Source organism: Gorilla gorilla, chromosome X (assembly GCF_029281585.2).
Source record: "Gorilla gorilla gorilla isolate KB3781 chromosome X, NHGRI_mGorGor1-v2.1_pri, whole genome shotgun sequence".
Taxonomy (NCBI): domain Eukaryota; kingdom Metazoa; phylum Chordata; class Mammalia; order Primates; family Hominidae; genus Gorilla; species Gorilla gorilla.
In genome coordinates this window covers 44,807,334-44,828,680 of record NC_073247.2, presented here as the reverse complement: position 1 = coordinate 44,828,680, position 21,347 = coordinate 44,807,334, and the positions used below count along the sequence as shown (strand labels likewise).

Here is a 21,347-nt window from a genome sequence, read left to right as displayed (position 1 = left end):
ATTCTCATACTCGTCGTAAAATATGTCTATTATTAGTATTTGTATTGTTGATTTAGATAAATTAAGATGGCTCTATTTTTTGTGATTCCTTCTCCTCTTCAAGAGTTAGACCCTATCTTTTCTCCCCTTCAATCTGGGCAGGTTCTTTGAGTGCTTTGAGCAACAGAATATCACAGACATTATGATGTGCCAATTTACAGACACAGATGTTCTTCTACTTTTTGTCTCTCGGAATGTTTGTTTGTGGATGATGTCTCTAAGAACCCAATAACCATGCTGTGAATAGCCTGAGCCTTGTGGAGAAATTGTATGTAGCATGTAGATACTGTAGCCAACAGTATCCAGGCCCAGCCCCTATCTGGTAGCACATGTGAGGTCCCAGGCAAAGACCACTATGCTGAGCCCAATTAACACAGAGGCACTTGGTGAAAAATAATATATTTTTTAAGATTAATGTTTCAACAGATTTAGAGATGGTTGGTTAAATAGCAATCAATAACTATTGAAACATTGATTTTATTTTCTTAAATCACAATAATATTCCGTCAAATAATAACCATCACATTTGTTGTGATGGTTATGTAGAAATGACTGAATTTTAGGTGTGAAGGAGATGAAAGCCTTAATTAGGGAATCAATGTTGAAAATCAAGAGTATTTCCTTCATTAACCGTTAATTCATTCACTCACTCAATAAATATTTATTGAGCAACAACACTTATAGCACCATATTTGTGGAAGCTATCTATTATTTGGTTATTTCTTGCATTGGTTGAGTACTTCCTTATTGACTATAAATGCTATGTTTCAGTCGCTAGATTCCCAAGAATGTATCCCATATGTTCAGCAAAAGGTATACTATCTCAATTAGAATTTAATGTCATTCTGTTGCTTGGCTGTTCTGTTTGGTTATCACATTGCTTCCTTTATTGTTTTTGTTTCTGATAAAGGACTCTATTTAGGAGAACACATCTCTATTCGTATAGATGTTAATGTTATCACTTTATCATTGTCTTAGATTTTATTTCTCTTGGCCATGACCCTTTGACCTTTTGTTAGCTACTCTGATTATTAGTACAGTCCTACTACCTCATTTTCCTCTTTTGTTCTATCCCTTTCTTTACTTTTATGCTTGATTTCCTCACATTTTCAAAAGAGAAAAATTATTGCTTTTAGGTAAAATCCTTCCTCTATTCAAATAGCTGATTGGATGATTTAGTAACTCATGCTCATACTTACATAGACTTACAAAAGGATAGTAGTAGGAAGTGTTTATATGGTAAAAATATAAACACAGGGATGACTTTTAGAAGCTTTGATTGATAGCCAGGAAAACTCCTGAAAATCTTAATAACACTGCGGTCAGTCCTACGGTAGACTTGTGGGGGATAATTTAGACTATTTTCCTTATTATCTTTTGTGCTGTATTATCAAAGTGCTAAAGAAATTATACTTCTAGAGCCACATTCAACACATTAGCAAATACTTCTTTATTAACATATGAGCACTCATTCAATGTATATGTAATTAAAGCAATATCAAAAACATTCAAGAAAACAGAATTGTGGTAGCATGAAGGTAATGTTTCCCCCACCAAAAAAAGCAAATGTAGTAATTAACTGATTTAAAGCTCACTGTGAGAGCACTGCCATTCAGAACTACAACACTTGGTGGCATGATAACTACATATTGATAGAAAACACACACACTTGACTAGGAGATTCAAATTGTTTTCTTAGTGCTTCAGGCAAGATAGGCATTATTAAAACAATAGAATACTGCAGTGCTCCACTTTCAAACACCAGTAGTATGTGAAAGCATAGTTCTCTTTGCTCATAAAGAGAATGGGAAGGCAGGATCTAAAAGGTACACATTTACCTGATAGTCAAAATTCTGAGATGAGATTTTTTGGTAACTGTCAGACCAAAAATAATATAGTATTAGATATTACATCTAATGCAGCCACACAAAAGTTTCTGCTTTACATTTTTAAAAGATGTTCACATATATTATTTTATCTGCTCACCAAATGTCCATATTACATGTAGATATGTTAAGTGGCTTGTGTATTATCACATAGACAATAAGGTGATATCATAAACATTAAAAGCAAAGTCTTCTGCCTACTGGAGAGTCATATCACAAAATACAATGTAAGCTACTTGCCATAGGGAAAATTAATAATGGATGTAAATTTTAATTAAGAAACACATGTCAGGACCTACCCTTTGCTTAGGAGACTAAATTGAGCCCACAGCTGAGAATAAAAAAGCTATACAAAATAAAGCTCCCTATTCTTTCAACGTATTTTCCTAACTTGTGGCTCTGTCAAGACAAGGTGATGGATAATGGTGAGAAACATAGACCTGGAGACCAGGCTAACTTGGAGGCAAAACTAGATATATAGATCAATGGAACAAAATACAGAACCCAGAAATAAAGCCACATATTTAAAAACAATCAATTTTTTACAAAAGCTGACAAGAACATACATTGGAGAAAGGACACCTTTTTCAATAAATAGTACTGGATAAATTGGATTGACGTATACAGAAGAATGAAACTGGATATCTATCCCTCACCATACTAAAATATTAGCTCAAGATGGAATTAAAGACAAACATAAGACTCAAAATTATACAAGTACTAGAAAAGACAACAGGAAAACATTTTCTGGACATTGGGCTAGGAAAAGAATTTGTGACTAAGACTTCAAAAGCACAAGCAACAAAAATAAAAGTAGAAAAATGGGACTTAATTACACTAAAAAGCTTCTGAAAAGCAGAAAATATTAATCAACAGAGCGAAAAGACAACCTGTAGAAAGGGAGAAAAATATTTTTAAATTATACGTCTGACAGAAGACGAATATCCAGAATTTACAAGGAGCTCAAACAACGCCACAGCAAAAAAGAGATAATCCCATTAAAAGTGGGCACTTTTTAGTGAAAGGAAACTGTTGTAAAAAAGACAAAAGAAGACATAAAAATGGCCAACGGGTTTATGAAAAAATGCTTAATACCAGGAATCATCATAGAAATGCAAAATAAAACCACAACGAGGTATCATCTTACACAAGTCAAACTGGCTATTATTTTAAAATAACAAAACATAACAGACATTGGCGAATTTGCAAATAAAAAGGAACTCTTATACACGATTGGTGGGAAGGTAAATAGTACAACCTCTATGGAGAACAGTATGGAGATTTCTCAAAGAACGAAAAATAGAACTACCTTTCAGCCCAGCAATCCCATACAGTTATCTATCCAAAGGAAAAGAGATCAGTACAATACCTGCACTAGTATGTTTATTGCAGCACTATTTACAATGGCAAAGATATGGAATCAACCTAAGTGTCCATCGATGGAGGAATGGATAAAGAAAATGTGGTATATTTACACAATGGCATACTATTCAACCATAAAAGAGAATGAAATTATGTCTTTTGCAGCATCAGGGATGGAACTAGAGGCCATTGTCATAAGTGAAGTAACTCGGAAGCAGAAAGTCAAATATCACATGTTCTCATGTGTAAATGAGAGCTAAATAATATGTACACATGAATACATTGGAATGATAGACATTGGACACTCAGAAAGGTGAGGGATTGGGAGGGGAATGGATGACAAAAAATTGGTTAATGGGCACAATATACATTATTCACGTGACGGGTAACCTATAAACCCTGAATTGACCACTATACCATCTATACATGTAACAAAATTGCACATGTAACCCGTAAATTTGTACAAAAAAGAAGCTCCATCAAAAGATCCTTATAATAAAGGCAAAATATTTCCAAAGTGTAATTATCAAGTGTTAAAATTAAATCTTCTACACTCTTGACTTGTCATTACTTAACATTTTAAATTTTTCACTAACTTCTCTAGAGATGGTTATGAAAGTTTACTGGTTTGAAAATCTTGTTTCCTATGATTGCTATTCAATAAAATCTTGAAAAGATGATGAATTATGGCTCTGCTTAAAATTAACTTTTTAAATAACAATTTAAAACTAAATATGAACCATACGAAACCAAAATATAAGAGGAATTGTTTGTTTAAAAAGTTGAATAAAATTATAAAGCACAGGACAATTTACAAAATAGTTTTTCAGCAGATCAAACATTCCTAAAATCCAGTTGAAGACAGACAGCAAAGAAAGAAGATATATACAGCCAAATTGAAGATTTATGTTGTAATCAACATTAATTTCATCACGTTTTCTAATTTGGTTACTACATATGTAAATTTTGACATGTACAGTTTTTATTTGGATTTATCAAGTATAAATTATGTCTGTACCATGATTTATTTGTGTTTAGTACATTTCTTAATTTAAACACATTGTTTTCACAAGAGTGCTCCATTACATTTGTGTTCTCCAGTAGTAATTCTATATGCAATATTAAACCTTAAATTGAATGTATAAGAGCATTCATAATGTCAGATGTTTCACCTTTGACAGATTGAACTTGCAAAGGTTTTACTTTGATTTTATTAATTGGATGACAAAATTGAACCATTATTGGTTGTAAATTAATGAAATTTCCTTTTGAAGTATCTGAAGATGATAATATAAAACTGTCATTCTTTAACTACTCATGAATTTCTTTTGCTAATGAAGCCAACACATTAACAGCAATTTTTGATATACATGCCCAAGAAAAGTGACAATTGAAATTAGTGAAATTCATTTAGATCAGCAGTTATTTAGTCTAAAAAAAGTCACTTTTAGTGTTACTTCATCATACCTCTGCAACTGTACATATTAAATCGTCATCTTTAGGCACTGTCTTCTCAAAATGATGTTCTTCAAAAGATTGTGCCTTGATTGCATATGCTTAGTGATATTATCCACATAGATATTTATTGTCTACGAGCATTTTGTGCTAATTACTCATGCACAAAATCAACTCTTAAGAAATGGAATATCAGTGAGAAAATTTTTAATAAAGCTTTCTTTCTTCTTCTTTTTCAACACATTGCTGTCTGAAGGGTTTACTGCAAAAAAATTTAAAAAGAACATTGTCAAACAAAGTGAATAATTGTACATTTATCACATACAGTAAATTACAAAATCAATATAGCAATAATATTCTGACTACCTTTTATAGGCTCTATAGCAAGATTGCTAAATCTCTAATTTCTACACATAATTTACATATACTTAACCAATAATTTTCAAGTTTCCTATTGAAATGCCAAATGGCTGCCTAGTGCTCAAGCCACAACATGGAATAAAGAATCCAAATGGTAGGCAGTGCCACCATGTTAACCTGCACATCCTGTACATGTACCCTGGAACTTAAAATAAAAACAAAAATTAAATAAAGTAAATACATAAATTAGGCTTCATTAAAGAAATAAAAAAATAAAAATAAGTTTCAAAAAACAATCTGTCTCCCACCACAATTGTAAATGGCAAGCAATTAGCTGTTACTACTACCCAGTTTAATCTAAGTTCCCTTCACGTTGTCAGTGGGAGCCGTGCATGCTGCTCTGAAAAGGGAAGTCTAAGTGATTTTGAAACTAAAAGAATCAGGAAAAGAGACAGGATCCTGCTGGGTTTTTTTTTTTTTTTTTTTTGTCAGATTTAACCACATGTGATGTGAAGACTATTTTAACTGCACGTGTATGTCACATAGTACTAGATGAGATAAGATAATGGCAGAAGAAGAAAGTACAATGGAAGGATAACCAAATAGGTACTGAACTATTTCCATATGACTATTAATAAAAGTACTTTGTAACAGACTGAATAAACAGCAAGGAAGTGCTCATAAAATAGTTGGGACTTTTCAAGAGGACACAGAAGCCAGTCTTCTGTGGGATGAATGAGGGACAGTTGGAGTATCAAAACAAATATTATCATAATAAATTATCAACAGGGCAAATAATAAACTGGAAGGAATTATTGTACAGCAAAAGTAAATTGGGATAGTAAATATAGATAAGTTGGAATGTATGGTCACCTAAATAATGAGTGATGGAAAAAATACTGCTGGAAAAAGTTGGAGAGAATGGATGGAAGAACTTGTCCTTTTCAGGCCAAAATGAGAAGAATTATATATTTTTTTCAGAGTAGAGTGGAAAGCAATTCAAACATTTTAAGCAGTTGTTGCCTATTTTTCTTCTTTTTTCAACTTTGCCCCAGTTGCTGTATGAAAAACACAGTGAAATAATTTGGTCAGATGAAAGTAAGGACTCCAAGAGGCAATGACAACAGCCAAGACAAGAAAAGAAAATATTTCCTAAAGGTTAAAGAAAAGGGAAAATACAGGGGAAGCATCATTCTTCCTGTCTTTACCTATAATCTGTATGTTCATTGTTCAACGTAATCCTAAACAAGGATTCTTGCTGACAAAAGTCTTGCTCTAATGGCAGGTCACCAAGTTGTGATGCCACCTCAATCCCAGAAAATTAAAGAAGAGATGTAAAAAATGCAAGGTCTTCAGTTATTCTATTTTGTTGCTTAAATTTTATATTTATGGCGAGATGATAAATTCACTGAATATGTATAATAGGAAATAAAACATTATGCAATACCAGCATTTCTTTTCATTCCTGAAGGAAATAGAATATTAAAAATAAGTAGCACCATCCAAATCTTTCTGCAAAGTGGAATTATATTTTAGTAGGTTAGATATTTATCAGGCTGCATTTTATATTTTAGCATCAACAGCTATTAAAGGAAGAAAAATGGAATGTCTTGTATAGGAGAAAGTGCATATCCTCAAAATCATTTTGACTCTCCACTGGAGCCTTCACTGTTCATATTCATAACAATAGTATAAATGTGAAATAATATAGCTTGGCACTAGGGTAAAAAGCTGATTCCTTCAGCTGTACTGATGATGATGCATGCTATCTTTCTTATTTATAGAAAATAATATGAACATGGCGTTATGAGTCACCTTCACACTTCTGTGCTATTCTTTCTTCCTTACATCAGCCCACATCAATAGGATATTGCTTGCAAAATAACATGCCAGTACAATTTCCAGTTATTTCTGTATCAAACCTCTCTTACTTATGGGAAGAGAGCAATCAGGTAAAATGAGTATGCATGTACTCAAATGCGGCTGAGTTCTCCAGCTTATTTAGTCTCACTAATCCAATAATAAATGAAAAATCACTCATTCTTTATGCCCCATTTGAGCTAACCCCAGTGATACAGCACATATTTTTATTCCTACAGAGTATTTCTGTCTCATTTACCCAGTGAAATCTAATCTATAAATCCCAACAAATAGATAGCATATAAATTATATATTGCATAATATTTTATATACTTACCATTATATTGCAATACTATTAAAGTCTGACAAATGCCCATGTGCTGAGGCAGAGAGAAGTCATATCCTTTAAAACTGTTATTAACTTCACCAACATTTTCCAAAGTACCATGTCCCTGATACCAAAAATAGTGGAGTTGGTGTTTTGAGTCTCTGGGAATAAGTTCTCAATCTGTCCATGTTAGAGCGTAGAAAGTTATTAATACGGTGCAGACTGAAATTAGAACATGCTATTGGTCATTGCCCAAGACAACAAGAAAACCCATTCAATTTTCAAGTAGAAAATTTGGGAAGATTATATTGAACTATCCTGGATTTTTTACATAAACAGAAATAAACACATACTGTGTCTGAGCCATTAAACATTTTGTATTTACTCTTTCAGCAGTTAACCCAAGTAACTTGTACAGTGTAGAATCACGACAGTGAGAAAGCTACTAATACTTCTGCTATCCAATTGAGTCCCGAGAAATCAATTCGAAATTCACTCCCTTTGAGTGCTAAGGCTTAAAACAGCTAGCAGACATGGACCTCTAAGATGTGACTGTAGTGTGATATTCATGGCTTTACAATATTCTGGGGTCTGAAGTGCACCTACTTTCCTAGATGACTGTATGGAGATAAAGTTTAAGGGGCATCCAAAGCTCTTCCTTTACCTTTCTCTTTACTCTGTTCCTAAACTTTATAAGAAATTCTACAATGTGTTGGGTTTAAGGACATACTATTTGCCACTGCTAGCGCATGGTGTTTTTCTTTCTGGCTGATTTTTTAGGAGAAATTTTCAAAGTCCTGGTCCCTTTAGTGCACTTCCTTTCCTGCTCTCTCTGTTTCCTCAAGCCAGAGACATCAGAGCAAGAGCCACTTCATGAGCTCATTCTATTCCATTTGCTTTTTCTGCCCAGCTTTTCTCTTTCTATGTAGACACTGGGCAAAAGCACTCTAAATTTCACAGAGATCACAGAAAGAAAAATATATTATTTTCAATTTACGTAGGGGAAAGCTGAAGAGGGGAAAACTCACAAACTGAGTAATACAATGAATTAAATAATCAAAACATAAATACACAAGATTTACTTAAATGCTAGGCTGGCTTAATGTTCTATAAGCAATAATTATAATTTATCACATTAATAGGTCAATGGAGAAACATGTGATGGCTTGTTATTTTATGAACTTGCATGATAATGATCATTTGTGGAGCAATTAGTCACCTAATAGTGACATAGAACTCCCTGCTGATCCTGCATAGATTTCTGTGTTTGGAAATATTTCCTGTTGCCACTAGTGAACAAAGCAGTCTAGGGACCTTCAGGATTTGAGAGCAAAGGAATCAACAGGAATAGAACCAGGAGTGAGGACAGTAGTAACAGGGCAGAGCATTTGGGCAGTCAGCATCCTGAAAAGCAGGGTTGGGGCATGGGGACTGGGGCTGTGAAATAAATGTCTCCTATTTTAAAGAGATTGAGACAATTAGAAACACCCAAACAGGGATTTAAGTACAGAGAACAATTAGACACAAAATAGCCAGAAAGAATAAATGACATAACTTTAATTTAAAAATAAAGCAAGGGCCCTGAAAGAGAAGGAGATGGTCAATATAATATCATGGACTGTTTGATATTGAGCCACTTAATGACTAGTCTATGGTTCCTTGAATCTCATCCTGATACTCCCATAAATAAGACTAATTAGGGGGCAAAGTGGCCCAATTGCTGCCATTGGGGGATTTATTGTTAAGGATTAAAGAAAGATGTCAGAGGAGAAACAGGCAAACCAAGACGGGGGGATAATGGAGAATGGGACTATACTTGCAATACAAGAATCAAGTGGAAGCTTGAAGACACTGTGGGCTTTGCACACATTTTTGCTACTTCTATAATATTGAGTGTATTTCTCTCTGATTTTTGAGATAATTTATTCTAATGGAATGATATTAAATTTACTAAGATCTGAAAGAATGAACCAAGCACAAGGCATGGAACATAGTATTCAGTCAATATTAATTCTTTTCTTACCGGGACCCAATAGAACACTTTCATGAAAAAGACAACAGTAGGCCATTTAAATTTGTTAATGTTTCCCTTTATGCATGCTTCATGTAGTAGCCGTTAATGCCATTTGCCAACTATTTCCAGCTCTGTGCCTCACAGAACAAGGTAGGATTGCATTGCTCTGCTCCATTTGATTGGTGGGGTAATTTTGGCCAATGGTATGTGAGAGGAAGTAAGATATGTCATATTCCCCATGTTACAGTACCTGATCACATCTGAAAATATGACTAAACCATCACCTTGGGTTATTTAGTCACAGACAGAGCCTCCGGGCCAACAGAAATATAGCAAAACATGTCGCAAGTATGTAACAAAATAATGTAGCAGGCAATGTAGCAAAAGTGAGAAATAAATATTTGTTGTTTTCTGCAACGAGGAAGGAGTTTTTCTTACTGTAGCGTAATCTAGCCTAATGTAGTTGACACACACAAGCACTGAATTTCAGTGTATATTGGAATTAACAGGATTTAGCCCAGTGCCACAGCTCTATGGGCAAAGATCAAAAGATAAAAGACCTGTAGTATTGAAAGTAGACAAAAACGTCTCCCACTCAGCAGTATAATGTAAATTTACAAATGTGTTGAATACAAAGCGACAGAGACAGAAGAAAGGCATATTTTTAGAGCAGCAGCAAAAACAGCGGGAGCCATATTAAAGGCTAAGAGCCTATTCATTAGAAATAGGAGTTAGGTAAATGCAGAGATAGAGGAGCTGTGACTTATGATGTGATGGGATCTGGGGAGTGATAGCTGTGAGTGTTGGGCCAGCTGGAAGCACAGAACTTAATGAAAAACCAGTAGCTGCTCCCTGCAGGTATCTCTTACATGAATATTGCGTGTATCATGCCTACTAATTGTCTCGACATTGTGATATTTCTGCTGGGATATTCAAGGCACTATTCCACCTTTTTGGGTAGGAACATATCCCTCTAATATGCAAGGGTATCTCTGATGCCAGTAATTCAAGAAAGAGAAGAATTCTTAGATAGGAAATCAGAATTCTGAGATAGGAAATAGAGAAGTACAAATTACTAGTTTGTAAAACTAGTTTGTGACCAAATTGTAACTTTGCATTAAAATACTTTACGCCTTTTCAGGAATGCTGTCTTACATACAGATAAAACATGAGGGAAAAAAATGGTAACAAATAACTGAAACTGAGCCACTTCTTTCTCCTAATTACATTTTAGCATATTTATTTTAGTCATCCTCACATGTAATTTTCACAAAGTACTCCCTTTTTTCACTTTTATCTTGTTTTAAGAGCATTATTCTTAGACTTCAAGGTTTAAGGTTCAACCCTGAAAGTGCTCATACTTCCAACACCTTTGGTTTACATTCCAGCCACAATCTGAAACACTGGAGAGGTTGTAAGCCCTTAATAAGCTAACTGTGCAATGGCAGGTACAAGAACTTCTGAATCTGAGAAGCTTCTTACTACTTCTTACCGTGAAACGGGATAGTGATGCTTTCTTTCTCAGATTTTACATGACCTGAATGAGACAGTGTCTTTATAGTTTCTGACACATAAGTGCAACATCAAGATATTGCTTATCTACTCCAATCCGCCTTTCACTCATGATCCATCTAAATAATTGTCCATTCAGAACACTGTGGTTAGTAAGATAGCGTATTTCTCTTTGTGTTTGTAACACATATGATTCAACTGCAGGTACTAAAAGTGAAGAAAATGCCAAAAAACGTATCACATTATGTTGTTTTCCCTCTCCAGTGTCCCACTCAGGGGGCTCCAATATAATATCTGATCCTAATCTTTTCCTGTAGATGTTTGGATAGTGTAAATTTAGACAGCGTGGGTTTGTATTTTAAATGAGAAACATGTGTGCTCAGCCTATTCTGACACCCTAACCAATTTATCTAATAAAGTCCATAAAGGATATCTTCATAATAAAGATCTGGTATAACATCTACTCTTTAAATATTTAGCTTAATGTATTTGTTAATGGGAATGCCTATGCACAGTTTGCCACAATACTTCACAGCAGTGGATATAAGCTACATTTTCCTTCTACCTTTCAGTAAACATGCTCTAAGGTAAAGAAATAATAAAATAATATATAAAAGATACTTACTGACCACATATCACCAGGAACACACCTGTAGAAAAATGAGATGAGGTTTATCATGCTTGCTGCAGCCAATTGGACCATATTGCGGAAATCCAAGGAGTCCTTCAGAAATAGGACTTGGGAGGAACTCCTTACAGGATTAGAGCTTGTGCTTTGCGCTCAGGAGGGTTCAAGAGATCAGCGTCCTATTCTGGATATGATGTCATTAACAGGGATAGTTGAGTCATTGGATATCATATACAAGTATATGATATATTTCTAGGAGATGAGAGGTTGAAAGCTGGACTGCAGCTAACATTGGTTAAAAAAAAAAGTAGCAGTCAGTCATGTCTGTCACAAAAAGGAGATGTCTAGTTCCTTTTGCGTTTGCAGAGTGCTCTTGTCTCCTTTATCTTATTCCAGATAACATCACTGAGTGGCTTTATTTGAGGTTTTTTAAGATTCTATAAGTGTTGTGTACGTTCAACATTATGGGCTAGTAGTCACTGTTTTATTTTATTATCCAATTCATACCTGAGTTATTACTGTCCCCAAACTTTTGCCATAAATAAATACTGGGAGCCCTGAAAGGCTAGTGCTCAGGGAAAGAGTGATGAAGATGAAAATGGTAATACAAAATAAGTTAAAAGAATAAGTTAAACAACAAGTTAAAACAATAAGTTAAAAATACAAAATAAGTTTAAAAAATTTCAACACCAGACTTGGTCCTCTTAGGAGAACAGCTGAGATAGGACTGAAGCAGAGTTTACATCTCTCCCCTGGGTTTCTCACAAAATAAGCTGACATGTATTTTTAAACATTTATTTTACTTTTAATTGACAAATAATAATTGCATATATGTGTGGGTTATAATATGATGTTTTGATATTTACATTCCAAAATGCTTAAATCAAGCTAATTACCATAACCATCACCTGACATATTCATTATTTTTTATAGTGAGAACATTTAAGATCTACCTTTAGTAATTTTGAAATATGCGAAACATTACTAGCAATTATAGTCACCATTCTCTGCAATAGGTCACTAAAGCTCATTACTTCTGTCTAAGTAAAACTTTGTACCCTTTAACTGACATCTCCCCTTTCCTCATCCTTCTCCTGTCCCCCAGCCCTTGATAACCACTGTTCAACTCTCAATTTCTATGAGTTCAACTTTTCCAGATTCCTCATATAAGTGAGATCATGAGGTATTTGTGTTTCTAGACACACATGTATTTTTTAAATTCAGACACTGAATTTTGTTTAAAATGTTTTCAATTCATTAAAGCAAATATTTAGAAAGTGTAGGAAATTTGTAATTAAACTTTCTAATGATAATAATCTTCAGTGAGGACAGAGAATGTGTCAACTACCAACAGCATAAATTCTCTAAGGTCGTACATTTCTATACAAGTCAATTAAGCACAGAATAGAATGGTGGTTGTCAGGTGCTGGGAGGATGAGAAAATAGGGAGGTATTAGTCAAAGGGTACAAAGTTTAGACAATACAAGATGAATAGGTCTTAGAGATCTACTGTACAGCATAGTGTCTACCATTAAAAATACTGTATTGTATACTTAAAAATTTGCTAATTGAGTACATCTTATGTTGTGTTTGTATCACCATAATAATAAGAACAAATAAGAGGGCAGGAGGAAACTCTTGAAAGTGATGGACAGGTTTATGACATAGATTGTGGTGATGGTTTCATGCATATATACTTATTTCTGAACTCAAATTGTATACATTAAATTTGTGCAGCTTTTGTATTTTAGTTTATCTCAATGAAGTGGTTTAAACAAAGAACCTCCAGTATCTTGTAAATGTAATACGTATTCTCTATTAATGGATCTTACTGGTAGCAAACCAAATAAATAAAAGCAATTACTGTCTCATTTAGTTTAAGAGAGAAAATGATGTTCCATACCAGGTTTTTGTAAAGGTCTTACTGCTTCAGTTGAAGTCGAAATCACCATGAAAATCTATCTTGAAATAACATCAAACATGGTGAGCAATCAATAAATATGAATAATTATTAAATGATCTTTTTTTGGAGAAGAGTTTAGTGCCTTTTGAAGCACTGTCCTGATTTAAACCAAAGTTTTGAAGAAAAAAATAATTTTTAAAAATCCTGGTTGACAACTGAAGGCTAAAATTGTAAGGTTGACAAATAAGAGTAAGAATATTGGAAACATCCCCACCCAGTAAGGCAATTTCTCAATCTGTTTAGAAATATTAGATACATAAGAAGGAGGTGCCTATTGAAGCACTGTCTTGATTTCAACTGTTTTATTTATTTATTTATTATTAATTTATTTTTTTGGGGATCGAGTCTCACTCTGTCGCCCAGGCTGGAGTGCAGTGGCTCCATCCCGGCTCACTGCAACCTCTATCTCCCAGGCTCAAGCGATTCTCCTGCCTCAGCCTCCAGAGTAGCTGGGATTACAGGCTCCCGCCACCACACTCAGCTAATTTTTGTAATTTTAGAAGAGATGGGGTTTCACCATGTTGGCTACGCTGGTCTCCAACTCCTGACCTCAAGTGATCCGCCCACCTTGGCCTCCCAAAGTGCTGGGACTATAGGTGTGAGCCACCGCACCCGGCCCTCAACTAATGTTTTAAAGAAAAAAAAAAGAAGGCAGTTTCAGCTTATGTGACTCACTAAAAGTGAGAAAAAATTATGGCTTTATTAAGTTTATTCACACACACTGACACTTTCTAAACTAATTATTTCTAATATCTGTAATACATAAAGAAAAAATAGTGAAATGCCCTCGAAAATGGAAACAACATGTGAAGGTAATAGCTTAGTCATAGTTACAATTAGCAGGTCCAGCAATGCCCAGGAAGCAGAACTGAGAGGTGTTAGTGCACAAATTCAGCGAAGAGAATAATCTTTTGGCATCAAACACCTTTAAAAATATTTTTTAGTGAAAGGAAGAAAGTGTGCCTAGGAGAGTAGGCACAGCGATGGGTTGGAGTAGGGGGACAGAAAGAGGAAAGTATTGAGTAGTATTCAAAAGAAAGTATTTTGAGGCAGTCAGATCTGAATTTTTCTCACTATCTCTATCACCTTTGTAAGAAATACAGCCTTCTTTAAACTCAGATTCCTCAACTGTCATGTGGCAATAATACATTTTTAGAATTAAAAAATTTTGTAGAATTAAATGTTATATATAAAGTTGTGAGTCTAGTTACTGACATTTGTTTGTGTTCAATAAGGAACAATTATGATAATGTCAATATTCCTTTGTGAATTTGTAATTATGATAGCCTTATATTTACAAATCTTTGTATATATATCTGTGTAAATATAGAAAAATATATAGTTTCTGAAACTTACTACCTCAAGGAAACTTCAATTAAAGTTTTAATAACCATCCTTAACCATCATTCCATATATCTCTTTGTGCATATACATCATATATTACACACCTATAACTGAGATTACATAATACATACTTTCTTTTTTGTCAAGGACACTGTTAAAAACAATTATCTTTCTTTCACTTGTTTTTTTTTTTTGTGCTCTCTCTTCTTTCTTCCTGCTACTCCCCACAAGAGGGTAACCAATATTAACAGACCAGTGTTTATAATTTCAAATTCTTCTCAATGCTCATGTAATTATGTACATGGGTGTACACACATACTCAAACATATAAGGGATTTATTTTATATATGCAACTCTGCACATTGTCTTTTCATTAAACAACAAATGTTGTAAATCTATCCAAAACAATTGGGATACCTTCTATTTATTATTTTTAATGGTCACATAATGTTCATGGTGTCTGTACTATGATTTATTAAAATCATTAGTTCTGGTTTCATTTTATAAATAGTGCTGAAATAAACATATCTGTACCAAGTGTCATTAAAGACCTTTTACTTTTACTAGCCTTCTCTTCTAACTCTAGGTTTGGGTTTATTAATTAAACATTTTTAATCTACACTGTTACTTGTATTTTCTGCATTATGATTCTTTAATTTAAATATTCCATATTGTTCACTAATAGTCACTGTATCATGCATTATTTATATTTATATGTGCATGGCTGTATATATTATGTATCATATATTATATATCATGTATTATAAATGTATAGTCAAAATGAGTGAAAAAATTTAGATTTTCTCTTATTTCCTCTTCTATTTATCTTTTTCTATCTTACATTTTCTGTTTGATTCAATAATTATTTGGTTAGATGGTAATTTTCTTCATAAAATGTGTATGCTATGTTCTCTTCATTTTAAAAAATATTTTGACAGGTGAGCTATTTCTTTGGGTTCAGAATTTAAAAACTGTATCTTTTCTCTCATTAGCTTATAGATTGCTCCTCTAGTTTCAAGTATCTAATGCCTGATTCTTTTCCTTTGTATATACCTTTCCGTTTTTCACCCTCTTCCAGATTTTGTAAGGTTCTTCTCTTTATCTTTGGAGGACAGAAATTTTATCAGGATATGCTTAAGGATCATTTCTCATCAAGCCTAAATAGGCTTAAATGAATATATTCAATATTCAGACTGAAGTCTTTTTTTTACCTTAGGGGAATATTCTGTTATTATTTGTTTAGGGGAATATTGTTATTATTTGGTTAATCTTCCCCTCTTCTCTAATATCCCTGCTCTCTCATTCTGGAACTCTTTACATTTGTATCTTGGATCTTCAGATCCAATATGTGGCGCTGCTATTTTTTTCTCCTGAAATTACCACCTGTTTTTTATTATATCTGTATTTTGAAATATAGTTTATCTTGACCTTTCAGTTCACTAATTCATTTATCAATAATGAAGCTCTTCTCAGTTAAAAATTCTTTGCTGAATTGTTAAGTTTAAAAACCTTTTTCTGGTTTTTGCTTGTTTTGGTTTCAGAATTATATGTTGCAAATAAAAGTTCTTTAAACTATTAATCTATGCCTACTTGCCTACCTCCTGTCTTGGTTGTCCTACTTTTTTTTTTCTCTCTCCCCAGTTTCAGAATCTCTTATTGGTTTTGTTATTTGTCTTTTCTCTTGGCTCCATTCATCCTTGGGGGTAGCGTTTGATGTCTAGGGTACTTCAAGCAGCAGCACTCTCTAGAACGGTGAAGAATGAGTAGTCGCTGGCTATCTGGGCTGTCAATAAATACCCTAGGTCACAAAGTGTCAGTTCCCCATAGAAACATCAGAAGGAAGCCTCTCTGCTGCCTATTTATTCAGTTACAAAGACTGATGTTCTCTAAATTCAGGAGCAGTGAGAATTCAGATCAACTCATCTGCAATCCTGAGATGCTTTTCAGCATTCATGGAGACCAGTAGGTCTGCCAGACACAATCCCAGCAGCCAGCATCACCATTCTGCTTGGACATCCATGGATACTGACGGCAAGTTCTCCCTAGGAATTGTGGTGTCCTAAGTCTCTTCCTAAAACTTTCTGCAGCTGGTTACAGACTTTGGTCTCACCCAGATAGGAAAAGTCCATTGCCAGTTCTGTAGGATCAGATCCCAACAAAACAAGTGGCTGATTTTTCACCTTGTGGTGTCCACCTGCCTCTGAATCTAGCAACTCTTTCACACATAGGTGCTAGTTTGAAGTTGGATCAAAGTTGAAGGAGAGGGCTACAGCGACTGTCTAGGTTTACATCCTCCCCAGAAAGTCCTATAATCCTTTGCACTTTAATTGTTCACTTCCCGTCTCATAAAGCACTTATCACAGTGAATTGCAAATACGTGATTACTTTTCTGATTACCAGGTAATCAGAGCTCCATCAGGGTAGGGAGCATGAACATCTAATTCACTGTTTTATCCATAGCGTATAACATAAGGCCAGCACATACAGGGTGTTCAATAAACATTTGAGTCTAGGTTTCTGAATAGGGAAATGATTTTTTTTTATCAGTTTAAAGAGACTAAAATGTGGCATATTCAGACAGAAACCTACAAAGTAGAATCCAGGTTGGGGATAGTTGTGGTTATTATCACTAAGTTTTTTCATACACATTCTCCTTTTCCTCTTTTCATTTTTCCTGGATAATTTCTTTTTAGCAGTAAAGGGCCTTATTTCAATGATACAGATGTACTATGGAGCTAAATACAACAGTTTTGTTAAGGGGATTGAAACATTTTGACAACTTGATACTTTGGAAAAGCCTATTCTTTTCATATAATGCTCTGATGTGAGACAGGTGGATGGTGCCAAATTTGACAAAAATATAATAGACACATCACTCACACCAGCTGGGATGGTATTTGAAACTTCTCCCAGAGTGCATATTACTCTGTATCTTCCAACAATCTCATAGACTGAATTTGAACTTTTGGTTCTGACCTTCAAAGTTCTATTCTACTTGCCTGCTGATCCCAACAAATCTTTTACCCCTTCAAATTCAGTGACAGTTTCTTTGACTCTAATAAAAAATACGTCTTTGGAAAACAACAGTGAGTCCGATTACTGTCTCGTCTTCACTACCAGTTATTTTGAAGTTTTATACTCCTACTCTTCCTCCTCCTCTTGTCAGCTATGGCATATTTAATACCTATTATATGGAGGTACTATATTATGTATGTTAAATATTTTAGATTATTTAATCCTTAAAATAACAGCTCTTTGAACAAATATGCTTATCAAATTTTACATATGAGGTCATTAGACTAAACTAAAATTTAAAAGTTTTTAAACCAGTAAATGAAAGAGCTAGGTTTAAAATTCCAAGGGCTATGATAGTCCTATCATTCTGGTTTTCAAAGATTGTTGAAAAAGTGAAAACATGTTCAGGACTGGAAAAGTGAAAATCCATATTGGACTAAAAAAGAACAAAAGTCCTATAGTTAACCAGACCAGGAAGATAGACACATACAAAGCCAGGCATGTAGTTTACTGTAATCATTGTTGCTCCCAAAATCACAACGAAAGTGTAAAATGTTGTAGCATCCTTCTCTTTAAGTGATTTCTTATCAATGATGCTTCCAGATTTGCTCTGCTATTCCCATCTACTGCTGGGGATGCCCAGTTGCTAAGGTGTAATTCTTTCATGACCGCATCAAATCCCTAGCTAATCTCCTCCTAAACCCACCCTAGAAACAGTATCCAATCCAGAAATGATCCCCTCATAATGCTTCAGCAAACCTAACCTTTAGGAAGGATGCTTCCATCCTCTGGAATAATATTCCTCTGGCATATCCTCCCTTGTTGCACTGAGTGAATAAATCTGATTATTTTTCTGACTACAGTCTTGTTCCTGGTGGTCTTTGGCTGATTAAACTTTTAATTTAAATGTTAGTGTCAGGTATGTGCAGGGTTATTCATTGGAGTAGGAGGAAATTATGCCTATAATTTGACTGCATATTCATTGCCAAAAGTACATGGGAAGGTGAATTGATTTTTATGATATTGCTCAAACATTTGTGTTGATAATATGGATGTTTTAAATTATTTTGTGGCAATGTGGGTCATTTAGGGGTTAAAAACCAATGTTTGTTAGTTGTTGAATTAGGTTAGCTCTGACTTTCCAGTCTGTCACATACTTTGTTAGGGATTGGTGATACGAAGCTCAAAATTTACAAAAGAGTTTAATAAGTTCTTTGATGGAGTTGTACATACAGTGTTGTGAAAGCTTGCAGAGAGAGAATAATCAAAGTAGGAACCGGAAAGAAAATCAGAGAGGGCAATGAGGCAGGATTCCTGGGGAAGATGTCTCTTGAGTGGAGATTCAAAGGGCGAATAGGATTTAGGTAAATGGAAGAGTGGGAGATTAGAGGAACAAATTTCCCTGTAGACATAATAGCATCTATAAAGGCATGGAAGGGTGAAATGAGAATTTCTCTTAAAGGGAGTGAAGGGAGATTATACAAGTGAGGTAAACAAAGCTTTCAGCTTGCTGGGTTTTGTGTGAAAGGATAAGGGGTTGGGACAGTATAATGAAAACTGTTTGACACTATTCTAAATATTGTCAATTACTCTCCCATTACGTCTGTTCCAATGTATACTTTACCCACAATGTATAGACGGCCCCTGACATATGATGGTTCAAGTTATGAGTTTTTGTGACTTTTTGATGGCCTGAAGGTGATGTACATTCATTATGCTTCTCGACTTACAATAGGGTTATGTCTAACTAAACCCATCGTAAATCAAGGAGCATTTGTTTATGAATGTCTCTTTTATACAGACTCGTATACAGACTACAATATCAAATTTTGGATTTTTGCCAATCCGTTCAGATGAAAAATGGTACGCCAGTGTAATTTTCATATGTGGTTGTCAATTGTTTTTTGACTGTGCCTACAGTATTTGTATCCAATATATTTTTGAAAATTATTTTTGCTTCAATTATCAGTCTTTCCTTTAACACGTGCAGATTCATGGTCGCAATGAGGAAGGCCTTATCAATTTCAAGGCCATACGGATATTCTTTATTCTAGTACTGTATGGTTTCATTCTTTATATTTAGGCCTTTGATACATTTGAAAATTATCCTTTTATCTTATAGCATGCAATATAGACATTTATTAATTTATAACATCTAGTCGAATAGATGTTATTCAACTAATTGAATAATCAAAATGCTTTTTTTCACGATCAAAGGTTCAAACTTCATCACATATTAAATGAATTGTCTGGGCCAGTACCACACCATTATAATTGCTTAGACTTGATTTATTTATTTGTTTGTTTGTTTTTGAGACAGTGTCTGGTTCTGTCACTCAAGGTGGAGTTCAGTGGTATGATCTTGGCTCACTGCGACCTCTGCCTACCAGGCTCAAGTGATCCTCCCACCTCAGCCTCCCGAGTAGCTGAGACTACAAGAGTGTGCTGTCACACCCAGCTAATTTTTGTATTTTTTTGTAGAGATGGGGTTTTGCTATGTTGCCCAGGCTAGTCTTGAACTCAGTTATCTTCCCACCTCAGCCTCCCAAAGTGAGACTCATTTTATTTTCATTTATTTTCTCCTTGTTTTTATTTTATATATTTTCTTGGTTATTTTAAAATTGATGTTAACTAACTTAAGGATCAAGTTTTCAACAAAAACCTCTTAATAAGTTTAACTTGGATTATAGTAAAGTGTAAAATTACGTAGTGAAAAATAGATGCCTTTTTATGTAGATCTTTCTTACCTAAGAACACAGGCTTTCTTTTGTTCGGGGTGTTTGCCCTTCACCTGAATTTTATAGTTTTCTTCATATAAGTCTTACATTATATGTCAATTTAGTTTTAATTTTTGTTGCCATTATAATTGGGGACTATTCTTCTATTAGATCTCCCACCTGTTTATTTTTGTATACAGAAAATCTACTGGAATCTGCATGTAATTCTATTATGCAGCTATATTACTGAATTCACATATTTTTGTAGTGTTTTTAGTTGATTCTCATAGGCAATCTAAATATACAATTATACCATCTGCGTGTGGTAATAATTTCACGTTAGGAGTTATTAAATAAATTCATGAAAGACGGAAGTGGTGGGGATCTAAAGATGTTAGATATAGAGAAAAGAGACAAAGAAGGCTCTGGTTGCATTTAACTGGGTAGCTGGACATTACATTTTCTGAGATAAGTAAGACAAACAAATAAATGTCAGGCTTGTAGGGGAAGAAAAAGGTTGAAAAATGATGGAGTTGATTGTGGATATATTTTTTTCAAAGTATCCATGGAATATCCAACAGGCAATTGACTTTTTAGTCTGGTCTTGGCTGCAAAAAGAAAAGGTAAAAACAAAGTATTGGGGACCAATAGCAATGTAGGAAATGGTAAAATAATAGGATACTGTGGCAGACAGTTTTTAAGGTGAATTCTGTGGTCCTTGCCTTCTGGTATTCGTGTCCTTGGGTACTACTCTCCCCTTGAGTATGGGCAAGTCCTGTGACTTGCTTCCAACCAAAGGTGACTGGATGCATATGATTACATTACATAAGATTGTTACATAAAATTGTAATTCCCAATCTTGCT

General features: G+C 34.4%; 1 long non-coding RNA gene across 1 annotated transcript in view; it reads right to left on the bottom strand.

Annotated features, from left to right (window-relative positions):
* Positions 1–1,465: 1,465 nt before the first annotated feature.
* LOC134757897 (uncharacterized) overlaps positions 1,466–21,347 on the bottom strand; it is a 559,232-nt gene continuing 539,350 nt past the window's right edge. Inside the window, exon 4 of the long non-coding RNA XR_010132469.1 lies at positions 1,466–5,004. This is a non-coding gene — a long non-coding RNA (uncharacterized lncRNA). The remainder of the gene's footprint in view (positions 5,005–21,347) is intronic.